General features: G+C 42.3%; 1 non-coding gene across 1 annotated transcript; it reads left to right on the top strand.

The window, feature by feature from the left end:
• The first annotated feature begins 8,961 nt into the window (after nt 1-8,961).
• On the top strand, nt 8,962-9,036 carry Trnat-ugu (transfer RNA threonine (anticodon UGU)). The gene has a single exon. It is a non-coding gene; the product is annotated as a tRNA-Thr (tRNA).
• The last annotated feature ends 2,730 nt before the right edge of the window (nt 9,037-11,766 follow it).

Here is an 11,766-nt window from a genome sequence, read left to right as displayed (position 1 = left end):
GTAATCCATAAATTTCTAGATATCGCTATTTTGAGAGATATCTTTATATTACGTGGTACCAATATATTTCGAGATATCGATATATTTCTGTACCTCAATTATTTCGATATGTCGACTAGCATCGAGATTTCGGTCTATATGGTAAGCCGAAATGCGTCTAGATGTCGATATACTTCGGGATATCGACTCATTTCGGTGTAGCGGTTTTTTGGAGGTGTCGATTTATTTCGAGGTTTCGATTTATTTCACGGTGTCGATTTATTTCGAGGTTGCGATTTTTCAAGGGTTGCGATTTATTTCGAGGTGGCGATTTATTTCGAGGTGGCGATTTATTTCGAGGTGTGGATTTATTTCGAGGTGTCGATGTATTTCTAGGTGACGATATATTTCGATGTTACTTGTCGACTGCATCAGCTTAGAACCTATTTCGTACAGAGTGGTGCGACTGCATACCTCAGCAGGCGACATTGATATCCAGACGATCAATTTTACCGTTTCCGAGAGAAAAGCGTGCGATGTGATGAATTGGCACTACTTCATTATGAAAACAAATGACGAAAACGTGAGGTTTTCTTCGGTTTTTCTGCCACTGCTGCCAACTTTCAGCCCACCCCCTCCTCCCCTTCCCCAGTCGTGGCGATCAGCTTTTGTGATGGAAATGGACACAGGAAAGTAATAACGTTCCATGAAATCCCATTCTAGGGACGTTCAAGGGTAAATGTTCCAGACGGTTTATTTGCATTAAGACACGCATACTGCGCATCTACAATGTCACATCTGCCAGATCGTTTCTATTGTCAACAGTGGAAAACAAAACAGCGTACTGAAGAAGCCATAGTGAGACGCGGTTTTTGGTAGACGAAATAATAGGAATACTCTAGCCACTGATAATGATGATCTAATGAGAATTCTGTTATTGTTTTGAAAGATGCATTTAAATATGCATTGAACGTAGCTCCAAATTATTTTGAGAATTATAATTGCGGTATTATGAATCTACATTGGAGATTTTGTAATGCAAAACATTTCGATCTGAGAATACTTTACGTGATAGTACGGCATTGACCTTGTGTGTCATTAGGGTAAAGTTAATTTGCCGCCATTCACATAAAATTTATCCGCCATTAACATAAAATCTATTTTTCAGCGTACTGCAATAAGGACTCACTTCAGATGATTGGACAATTAAAGAGAACTCAAACCGTTATTTTAATAGTATTCGTAGGTCCATTGCAGCATTTACCGTGGACAGTCCCTGAGTCTAGACTGTCAGTTTTATGTAGGGAGTACTACTTTAAAAAAGCACTCCGTGTTCAGATCACAAGTGGCCAATCAGGACCATCCGACCGCCACGTCATTCTCACTGAGGGTGGAGGAGGAGCTGGCTCTCCCACTCGTTGTGGTAGTTTCCTTTGACTGGAGCCGCTACTATTCGGACGAGTAGTTCCTCAATTGGCATCGGAAGGCTGAGTGCAACCCGAAAAATGCCAACAGCGCATAGCGGCCCATATGGTCACCCATCCAAGTGCCGACCACGCCCGAAAGTGCTAAACTTCAGTTATCTGACGGGAACCGGTGTATCCACTGCGGCAAGGCCATTACCCCTACCACTTTTTATGATATTTTTGATCGTAGTTCAGGTCTGATGGCTGGGAAGAATGGACGTTTACCATGTTATGCACATTTATATTTTCACTACGTCGACACAGCTGGTCCAATTACGACCACAGGTGATGGTAGCCATAATGATCGTGCCAAGCATCCCGTGTACATTAGTTACACCCAAGTGTGTGGGCATCACAGCATTCGTGACATTTAAATTTGTTACTTCTTTGCTACTATATTCGCAATAAATTTTGCAGGCAGTATCCGCATATGACGCTGAATGTACCTACAAAATTATATCATTGTACGACACATGTTTCGGGAGATACGTCATAAAAACTCAGGACAAGGCCAGACGCTGCATAGTACGGACGTGGACGCACAGCTCTAAATAAATGCCTGGTCAACACCAAGCTTTTCCGCTAGTCATCTTTAAAGATAAAAATTCCCAATATTGTCTACCAGCGTATTTTTGAAAAACCTTTATTTTGTCATCCATTTTTTTCCTGTAAAAATCGTAAAAGCCGTGCATCATTGTGTTTTTAAAAAGCGTTTCTTATTGTCATCTCTTTTTATGTATTTTAAACCATCTATCGCTTGTGTAACCTGTGGCTACAAGTCCATTCCCTTTATGGTGTAATCGAAATAATAAACAACGCAAAAAAGTGTGGGTCAATTTCTTCCTCATTTTTCGGAACTTCTGATAATAGTAAATCGTTGGCTCTTTGAGGGCGTGGTAGGTACATACAAGAGATTAGTGTAAGATTAGAATTTGGGTTAGATGCAGTGCCAGGAGGTTCTGTTTCTATCTGGCTAGCTTCAGAGTACTTCACCATCTACTAAGTGATGCGTTTCATTGTGAATGGTGTGTTCTGTGCTAGGTCTACCCTTTTACTGCACAATGCTGTTCCTTCGATGCTATTAAAACCAGGATGTTATCAAAATATATGCACAGTGGCAGACTGGAGTCTGCTGAAATATTTCCAGTGGTGGGGAGGGGGGAAGGCGCGTCGGGGCTGGAGTGCATGATTCTGAAACTGGCACTCTGTGTACAAATCAGCTGGTCAGTTACGAGGTGCATCAAGCTACAAGACCCTAACTCTATAAGCGCTACAACTGGCCAAAGCTAAGGTTTATCAGTATTGTGGAGAATTCTTATCTGGAAGAGTATATTGTAACGAATAAAAACTCTTTACTCCAGATTCCAGGGAGGGTTGGGGGCGATGGGTGAAAGTGCCCTTTTGCCTATCCTCCCCTCCCGACCTCCTCCCCTCCCCCTCCCCTTCACCCTCGCAGACGCTAATGGCTGGCCCGTTCATTTTGAGAACATCAGAGCTCCAGTAACCTTTCTGAGAAACTGTTCTTGTTGTCCTTGTGCGTCAATCTTACCACTCAGAACACCAGTGGGAATGTTGGTTATCGCTGAAATAACTGGTTTTCGGCTCTTATCAGTTTCCCAACCCTTCTTTAAGCTAATTGTTAAAGCCCGTCACAATACCAGTTCTTGTAATAACCGATTTTCAGTCTTTTATTTACATTATTTTCTCTAGTAAACGTAGAAATCAAACAAAGATTAAACAATTTTTACTTTCTCAGTTTCTTGATAAATGGAATCAAAATGTCAAATTAAATACCCTTATGATGACCTGCAGCCGTTCAGAACGAAATTAGAATTATATTAATACCGTCAGCTGCTCACGTGTGTCGATATATATCAACGGCGACAGGTGACAATGTGTGCACGTCTGGGACTCGAACCCGGGATCTCCTGCTTACATGGCAGGTGCTCTGCCCATCTGAGCCACCGAGGGCACAGACGATAGTGTGACTGCAGGTACTATCTCGCGCACGCCTCCCGCGAGACTCACATTCTCACCTTGCATGTCCACACACTACATTCGTAGTGTCCCACACCGACACACTCATTACTCGTGGAACACATTCTTACCAAGTCCAGTTCGGGGAATACGTGTGCATCTTCACAGAAGAAGGTCATGGCTGGTATTGCCAGAACCATATACTTATATTGATATGGACATGTCTTCCACGAGGAATGAGTGTGTTGGAGTGGGACTCTACGACTGTAGTGTATGGACATTCAAGGTGAGAATGTGAGTCTCGCAGGAGGCGTGCGCGAGATAGTCCCTGCAGTCGAACCATACACTCTGTCCTCTGTGCCTCAGATGGATAGAGCGTCTGTCATTTTAGCAAGAGATCCCGGGTTCGAGTCCCGGTCGCGGCACACATTTTCACTTGTCCACGTTGATATTTATCAACGCCCGCGAGCAACTGACGGTATTAATATAATTCTAATTTCTTTAAATTAAATAGTCAAATAAAACTTTGTCCGATCTTCGCTGCTGGCGAGTGCTTCTATACTACTGATTATAGTTTTTAGAAGCTCTGCTCAAAAATTATATTGTAATCGGTTATCACAGCACTATGCAGGCATTACGTATAGTCCCGCGATAAAGAGTGAAAACTGCGGCAGGAGAACTCTCTTTTTCGTTTTAATTTCTCTGTTTTTAAGGGCTAAAAGCAGATAACGGCATACTACGTAGACACAGCAGCAGATCAGGCACTTTCTACTTTTATCCAGAACTATGAATGATTTGTTAAATTTTAACTTTTTTCCTTGTATGATGTCGCAAGTCGACCAAATCTAACTTTGTTCTTCACTCGTACCGCATATCGTAAAATACTTCCAGACTTCCAGATGGTGCCATTCTATGTTACAACTGACGTTCGACAACAGCGAGAAACTGTGTCCAGTCTCGCGCTCTGCTTGTATAACAGGCACAGTATTGTCTCGGCAATGTTGGACCAATCCATTTGTTGCTCGTTTCTATCAGCAGTGTTATTAAAGTGGCATACATAACTTTTCCCATTTTTTTCTGTAATAACGCCGTATTTCAGTGCTATGGAAATCTTACGAATAAAAATTACTCGTCTTTTTTTAAAAAGGTTTATTTGAAAACTAAAAATTTTACTACGACATCTGTGGCTAATTGATATATCTGTTTTTACGTGGTTATCAGGAAAAAATGAAAAGATACTTGTTATAACCGAGAGCAAACAAATACTGAAAGACATCGGTTATTCAGAACTAAAATACCCATGTCGTTTTAACTGATCGGTTTTTCTATCTATAAACTGCAGTGTCGCCATAGAAAAGTGTGTCGCTCCATCAATGTCCATAGCAACTTTGAGATATGTGTTTATGCGCAATATCGGCAAATGGAAACACGAAGAGGTAATAAGCACCTGAGCGATAGAATTTATTTCACAGTCAGAAAAGTCGAGTGACAGGCAAGACTGAATCACTGTAATAGAAATTATATGGAAAGCTGTGTAAAGGAAAATTTCCAGTTCTTTCGTGGATTCCAAAATTGAAGCAAATTCCGGGACACCAAGGTGACATAGTCTTATACGGATAGTATTCCATGACTAACGTAATTGGCCCATATACTGTACTGGTATACGGATAATATTACACGACTAACGTAATTTACCTGAAATAATTTACAAACATGTTACTGTAACATTCGCTACTACTCATTACGCTAATTCACCTTCAGCCATTAAGCGCAAATCTCAGTTATGATACGTGCGCCAAACAAAAATTTATCAACCTAGTAACTCAAGACAACTACAAACGATCATTGTGTGCAAAATAAATAGAACACTTCATAAGAAGAACATGACGGGTTTGAATCATTCCCACCGCAAAGGATGAAAAATTCAGGCTCGCACACAAGACCACTTGATAACTAACCAGAAATTCAGATTAGTTGTAGCTTCGGTGACAATCGCCTTTTTTACATTTTCCCCGTAAACTAGATAATTATGAAACGTAAGCAACTACTGTAAAATATCTGCGGCAACGGCCTTGCCGCGGAGGTTGCATCGGTTCACGTGGGATCACCGAAGTTAAGTGCGTTGTCGGGCGTTGAAGGCACTTGGATGGGTGATCATCCAGGCCGCCATGCGCTCTTGCCATTTCTCGGGGTGCACTCAGCCTCATGATGCCAATCGAGGAGCTACTCGACCCAATAGTAGCGGCTCCGGTCAAAAAATACCAACATAACGACCGGGAGAGCAGTGTGCTGACCCCCGCCCCTCCTATTCGCATCCTCCACGGATGATGACACGGCGGTCGGATGGTGCTGTCCCAGTAGGTCACTCGTGGCCTGAAGACGGAGTGCTTACAAAGCAAACTACTCTCCAGTGGATGGTCGTACTACTGAGACCTTGATGCCTGGCATCAATAACAGATGGCAGCACAAGAGGTTGGCTTACGCCTACTGCCGAATTTTGCGATCTGTCGTAAGCCTGCGTAAGCACGTAGGGCCTTCCGTCTTAAGTGCAAGCATATCCATTGCGTTTTCTGTCAAGCGACTTGAGTGGAATATTTCATTATTTCTGAAATTTTATAGAAATGTTTTTCTTTGTATATCCTCACCATCGGTACTGAATTTACTGTAAAATTATTTGCTCACTTTTCGGAACTTCCGTTCATAGTAAATCGATACTATTTGAAGCCGTGGTAGACACGAGTCTAGTGTGCTTCACCTTCAGCACCTTCTGTGTCAGTCTCGGTTAATATGTCGCTGATTTCACAACGAACAGTTCGTTGTCTACTGAGTATACTGTCTGTTGCACGACACTATCCCTCCCACGCTGCTAAATGTAGGTCGTCGGCAAAATATGACTGCAGTGGAACAAGGGCGTCTGCAGAAATTTCCCCAGGAGGTGGTGGTGGCATTGTTAGTGGTGTGTGTGTGTGTGTGTGTGTGTGTGTGTGTGTGCGTGTGTGTGTGTGTTTGTGTGGAGGCCATTACTATGAAATTCACACAGTCCAGACCGCCAAGGAAAATAAACCTTGAGATTTGGAAAGAGTGTTGATCTTATACCGCTTATACTGCATATTTCAAAATTCCACCTCTAAGGGGGAGACGCAGGACATGAAAGGATTTCTGAATCATGTAGCTATTAAGGTAATTTTGAAGCTAGGCATACGAACATTTGTATCTGGTTTCTAGGTCAGAAATAAAGAAATATGTGTTCCAGTATCTTTGGGAATTTAACCTCTATGAGGTGAAATATTGGATGAACATTTTATTTTGAGATAAATAATTATGGAAGAACTATGAAAGTATTTTTAAGGCTACATCTACGAAAATTGGTATTTGACTTCAAGGCTACAAATAAGAAAATACGTGTTTCGGTGTTTTTGGAAGTTCAACCCCTAAGGGGATGAAATAGAGTGAGCTGGTGCGTTTCTGGCGCCAGTTCCCGTCGATCGTTGTTTCGATCTTTGAGTCGCGGTCCAGAGGACACTGCTCCCTAAGCGACTGTAGTAGTTCTCTGTGCAGCCCAACATCGGGCTTACCACGCTTACACTGGACACAGTTGCCAACAAATCGCCTGCCATCGCGATATAGGTTGGGCCAAAACATGTATTCCTGAACTCGGTTCAAGGTCTTGAAGAACCCAAAATGACCCCCGTCCGCCGACTCGTGGAAATATCTGAGTGCCATGCTAACTCGTTCCTGTGGAATACAGACCTTCACTTGGCCACGGTTGGCTCCCCCTTTACACAAGAGGCCCGCACGAAGGCAACAGCTAGTGACGACGTCGCCATCCACAAACTGCTGCATATTCGGTCCCCACCCGGCGTCCTCGGCCTGTTTGCCGGCTAAGTCGAAGAAGAAGCCGGGTGTCTCGGAGAGAAGGAAATTCACCCCCAGATCCGGCTCCACGTTTCTGAAAATGGTTCATTATGAAAGCATTATGAAAGCATATCTGACAATTCGTATTCGGCTAATCTGTTACAATTTTTAAAAACTACGTGTTTCACTGGTTTTTAACTTCGAGCATAAGGGGATGAAAATTTTAATGAAATATTTCTTGCGTTATATTAAAATATTTAAAATCTGCATCTACGAAAACCGGTATTTCACTTCTCAATTAGATATAAAGAAATATGCGTTATACAAGCAAGAATACAAACGGCTTGATTAACAAAAACCTTGGACCCCAGCTGTCAGCATTGCTTTTTGGTCATTCAGCAAAAGACCATGCTTCAACGGCGTTAAGTTTAGAAAAGTTTAGAAAGTGTTGCAGTTTATAAAAGACATAAAAAAACGATTAAAGAAAAAATGCTTTGCAGACCATGAACGGTCTAAGTAAGTAAAGAAGCGGATGATAAGCTAGCTCTTTATGCAAATAAGTTGGTCAGTTTAAGTTCCGAGACATGTCATGCAGCAGGAACGGAATCCTATAGTTGCTACGATTGGCTAAAGGAAAAGTTTTGCAGAATCACGCGAAATCACTTCTGCAAGTGGCTGAGAATCTCGTAATGAATAAAAATTCTGTACTGAGAATTCCAAGGTGGGAGAGGCGAGATTCCTCCCCCCCCCCTTCCCCCTTCTCAGAATCCTATCCTTCTTTACCTACAGCAAAAAATAAATAAATAAATAAAACTAGAGAAATTTCTACTGTGAAACTATTTGCATACAAGAGAACGGCCATTAAAATTTAACTCTTCAAAGTTTTAAGCCCTGGCCCGTTCGAAAATTCAATTTCTTTGTAGTTGCATTTTTTAAAGGTGTACTTGTCTAGACTCCTGGAACGGAAAGGTTTTTTTTTTTAATCCGTGCTTTACAAAAGTTTCTACAGTCCATTGTTTGAAGCAGTGTCACGGCTGCCATGAGCCGCGCGGGGTACCCGCCATGTGTCCAACGCCTTGTCACGGCTCGCGCGGCTCCCCCCGTTGGAGGTTCGAGTCCTCCCTCGGGCATGGTTGTGTGTGTGTTGTCCTTAGCATAAGTTACTGTAAGTAGTGTGCAAACATACGGACTGATGGTTCAAATGGCTCTGAGCACTTTGGGACTTAACATCTGAGGTCATCAGTTTCCTAGAACTTAGAACGACTTAAACGTAACTAAATTAAGGACATCACACACATCCATGCTCGAGGCAGGATTTGAACCTGCGACCGTAGCGGTCGCGTGGCTCCCGACTGAAGTGCCTACAACCGCTCGGCCACATCGGCCGGTCTATCATGTATTCTAGAAGACCTGCAAGGTCGTCAGTGGCGCCTGTTCTTTCTAGAACAGTTACTATCTTCATATCTATGGTTAAACGTCACCCAGCCATTGACCTTCGTCTGTGCGAATGCGCACAGCCTACCGGAAATCTTACGGGAATCGTCACCTTAGTGTGAGCCAGTAATGAGTGGATGGACAAATACCTAATAAGTACATTACGTAATCGGATTGTGGGCGGTTCGGGGTGTGAGTCTCACGGGAAGCGTGCGAGGGATAAATTCCTGCAGTCGTGCTGTTCATTTGTGCCCTCGATAGCTCAGATGGATTGAGCGTCTGCCTTGTAAGCAGGAGATCCTGGGTTCGAGTCCCAGTAGCGGCACACTTTTCAGCTGTCCCCATCGAAGTATATCAACAACACCTGTCGGCAGCTGAGGGTTTCAATTAATTATCAGTTGTGTAGGTGATTCGATGAACCCTTTGCCAGGCACTTAAATGTGTTTTGCAGGGTATCCATATAGATGTAGATGATAACTCGTCCCGTGTCGCACGTGCTCAAAAGGATTCATACTGCAGAATGCATGCAAACATACTCACCGAAAATACGGACGAATATCAAGTGCAGGCTGCCGAGTGCTGCATATCCAGCTTAGACAGATCGGCTTCTCCTGCCAAGAAGAACAGGAAGTTGCTGTCTAGGAACAATCAGAGGTAGAGGAAGGGCTGATAAATACTCCTTGAATTGCAGACTAAACGTAAATAACGAAAATACATTTTTGGTAAAAATTGGTCAAAACATAATCGTTTGCCCTCCGTATTGGATTAGCTGTTTTGAATATTGAAAATCTGACTTCAGATTCGTTTTCAGCGACATTAAGAATATATGTGTAACACTCAGTTCATGCAAATCGAAGTAATAATATAACTAAATGTTTTCCCTAAACTTTGAACACTTTTTTTTTCGAGTAACGATTTTCTCAGAACGGCATGCAGCATAAATTAAAAGTGGTTCGATCTCTTAACTTCTACCTCTGACCCCTAAAAGTAAACACTTTTCTTAGGAACTTATAGCTATAATATGACATTTGTTAATATTAACTAATTTTTGTGTAGGCATAAGGAGTGAAACAAACCCCTCAAAATCGAACTCAAAGTTCGAATTAGCACTGTATCGTTAAATTTAAGGTTGTTTCATTGCGGTTAGGTATACGCTCCCATTAATTTTATGTATTATCGACTGATGTTATCCATTTTCAAGTTCAGAGAAATAATGTAGTATCAACTGATGTTACCCATTTTTGAATTCAGGTAACATCTGAGGTGCCACACTGCACGCACTCTGCGTACTCCAGTCTCGCAAGCCCTTGATCAAATCATAATTACGGGCGCCATTTTTTATTGAAAATCTAAAATTAAGCTCATAGTATTGTCACTCGTAATTCCCAAACAGATCGTTCGAATGTATTTTCATTGTCTCAAAAAAAATTTCAAATTTACCCTTTTTTGCTCATTTGTATGAGAACCTGGCCGTAACGCCGGAATATAGTCACTAGATTTTTTTTCAGAGACGCTGTACGTTCGCGAGAAGACTTTCGTTCTGCGCGTGTCGAAGGACATTCCTCAGATATTACTGTGTGTGTGCTACTCAGTCGTGCCATTTAAGTGTACATCTTTGCATAGTTTTCCTTTCACGATGTAAACAGTGTTCCGCTCAGTTGCCAACTGGCCAGTGAGTGGTTCCGAAGGTGTCGGATGTGCGGTGCGTTCGGTCTGCTAGGACAACAGCAGACTGGCGTGGTGCGATGGCAGAAGCAGACACTGAGGGAGCTAGCTGCTGGGACGCCAGCGAACAATTTATGCCAAGTAAGACGAAGAGGACTATTCTAAAATTACGAGCCGTCTAAAAAGTGTTTACCATTGGTAAATCTTGCTGTTGAGTCTGACAAAACTGACAGTTTTTCCTAGAGATACAGGAAATCCCCCCACCCCCACTCAATGAATATTTGGTTGTGATGACAGGCCGATTGGTAGTGTAGCCCGAGATCTAAGTTAGGTTGGAAGGTGGTAATTTGATTGAGAGTTGTTTACGCCAACGATTATGAATGCCGACTAAACGTTGTGCGAGCAGATTGCCCTGTAGCGTAGCCTAGTGTTTCCGTCCGCGCCACATTTAACACACTTTCTCTAACTGTGTACAAAAGTCTCACAACAGCCACGATAACTACGTTTCTGGTGGGGGGAGGGTAGAGTCCACTATGTAACTTTCACGGCAAATTTTAGTAACCGCATAAACTAACCGAAATAGAAGCGTCATTTTAACTATATTTCGTTTTGTGGGAAAATAATGGTTCTCCTCTTTTGGCAGCAACTGTAATATGTAGGCGACTTATTAGTTTTTTTTAAACTCTGAATCATGATCTCAATAGACGCAGTGCTTTTTTTACGTTACTTGATTTGTGGTCTATAGTAAACAATGCAACGAATTGGTAAATTCTTTGAAGTTTGACGTGTGTTACATAGACGACGTCTGCAATGTTCGTAAGGCCAAGTTTGCATATATTCGGTGTCTGTTTTTTTGGCCATGTACTGTATAATTAAGGGGAGGAGGATTATGTTCAAGGAGCAGTGCATCAGCAGTCTATGGAGAAATTGAGAATTTGGATCTAACGAACGGCATGCTCGGGCAGTTCGTGATATTCTGTTGACCACTGTGTAATTCGGACACAGTGATCATTGCCTCTCCCTAGTAACCAGGGGACTCGGGTGCTAATCCTGGTCTGGCACAAATTTTCGACAGTGCCCATTGACTAAAGTCTGTGCCCATTGTCAGCTAATATCATTGTTTCGGTGTTAAATAGTATTTTGTTCGCGATACGTGGTTTAGCTTTTTCATGGATAACAGCTTTGAAAAGCGTACAGGTTATATTGATATTCGCTCGTCGTTAGTCCAAGGCAACTATAGCGATTTATAAACACAGTTGTAGTTCGTATTAAGCCCACATACGTAATTGTGTCCTGTGTTTCTTTACCAAGAACTACTCCGTAAGTAATTCCCCTGTAGTGGTATTTTGTTATAGTATTTTGTTTAAATATTTATAGACTGCAGGCTTGG

This window comes from Schistocerca gregaria, unplaced genomic scaffold (assembly GCF_023897955.1).
Source record: "Schistocerca gregaria isolate iqSchGreg1 unplaced genomic scaffold, iqSchGreg1.2 ptg000199l, whole genome shotgun sequence".
NCBI classification, from domain to species: Eukaryota; Metazoa; Arthropoda; class Insecta; order Orthoptera; family Acrididae; genus Schistocerca; species Schistocerca gregaria.
Note: the sequence above shows the minus strand (reverse complement) of the source record. Positions and strands in the feature narration are given on the sequence as shown.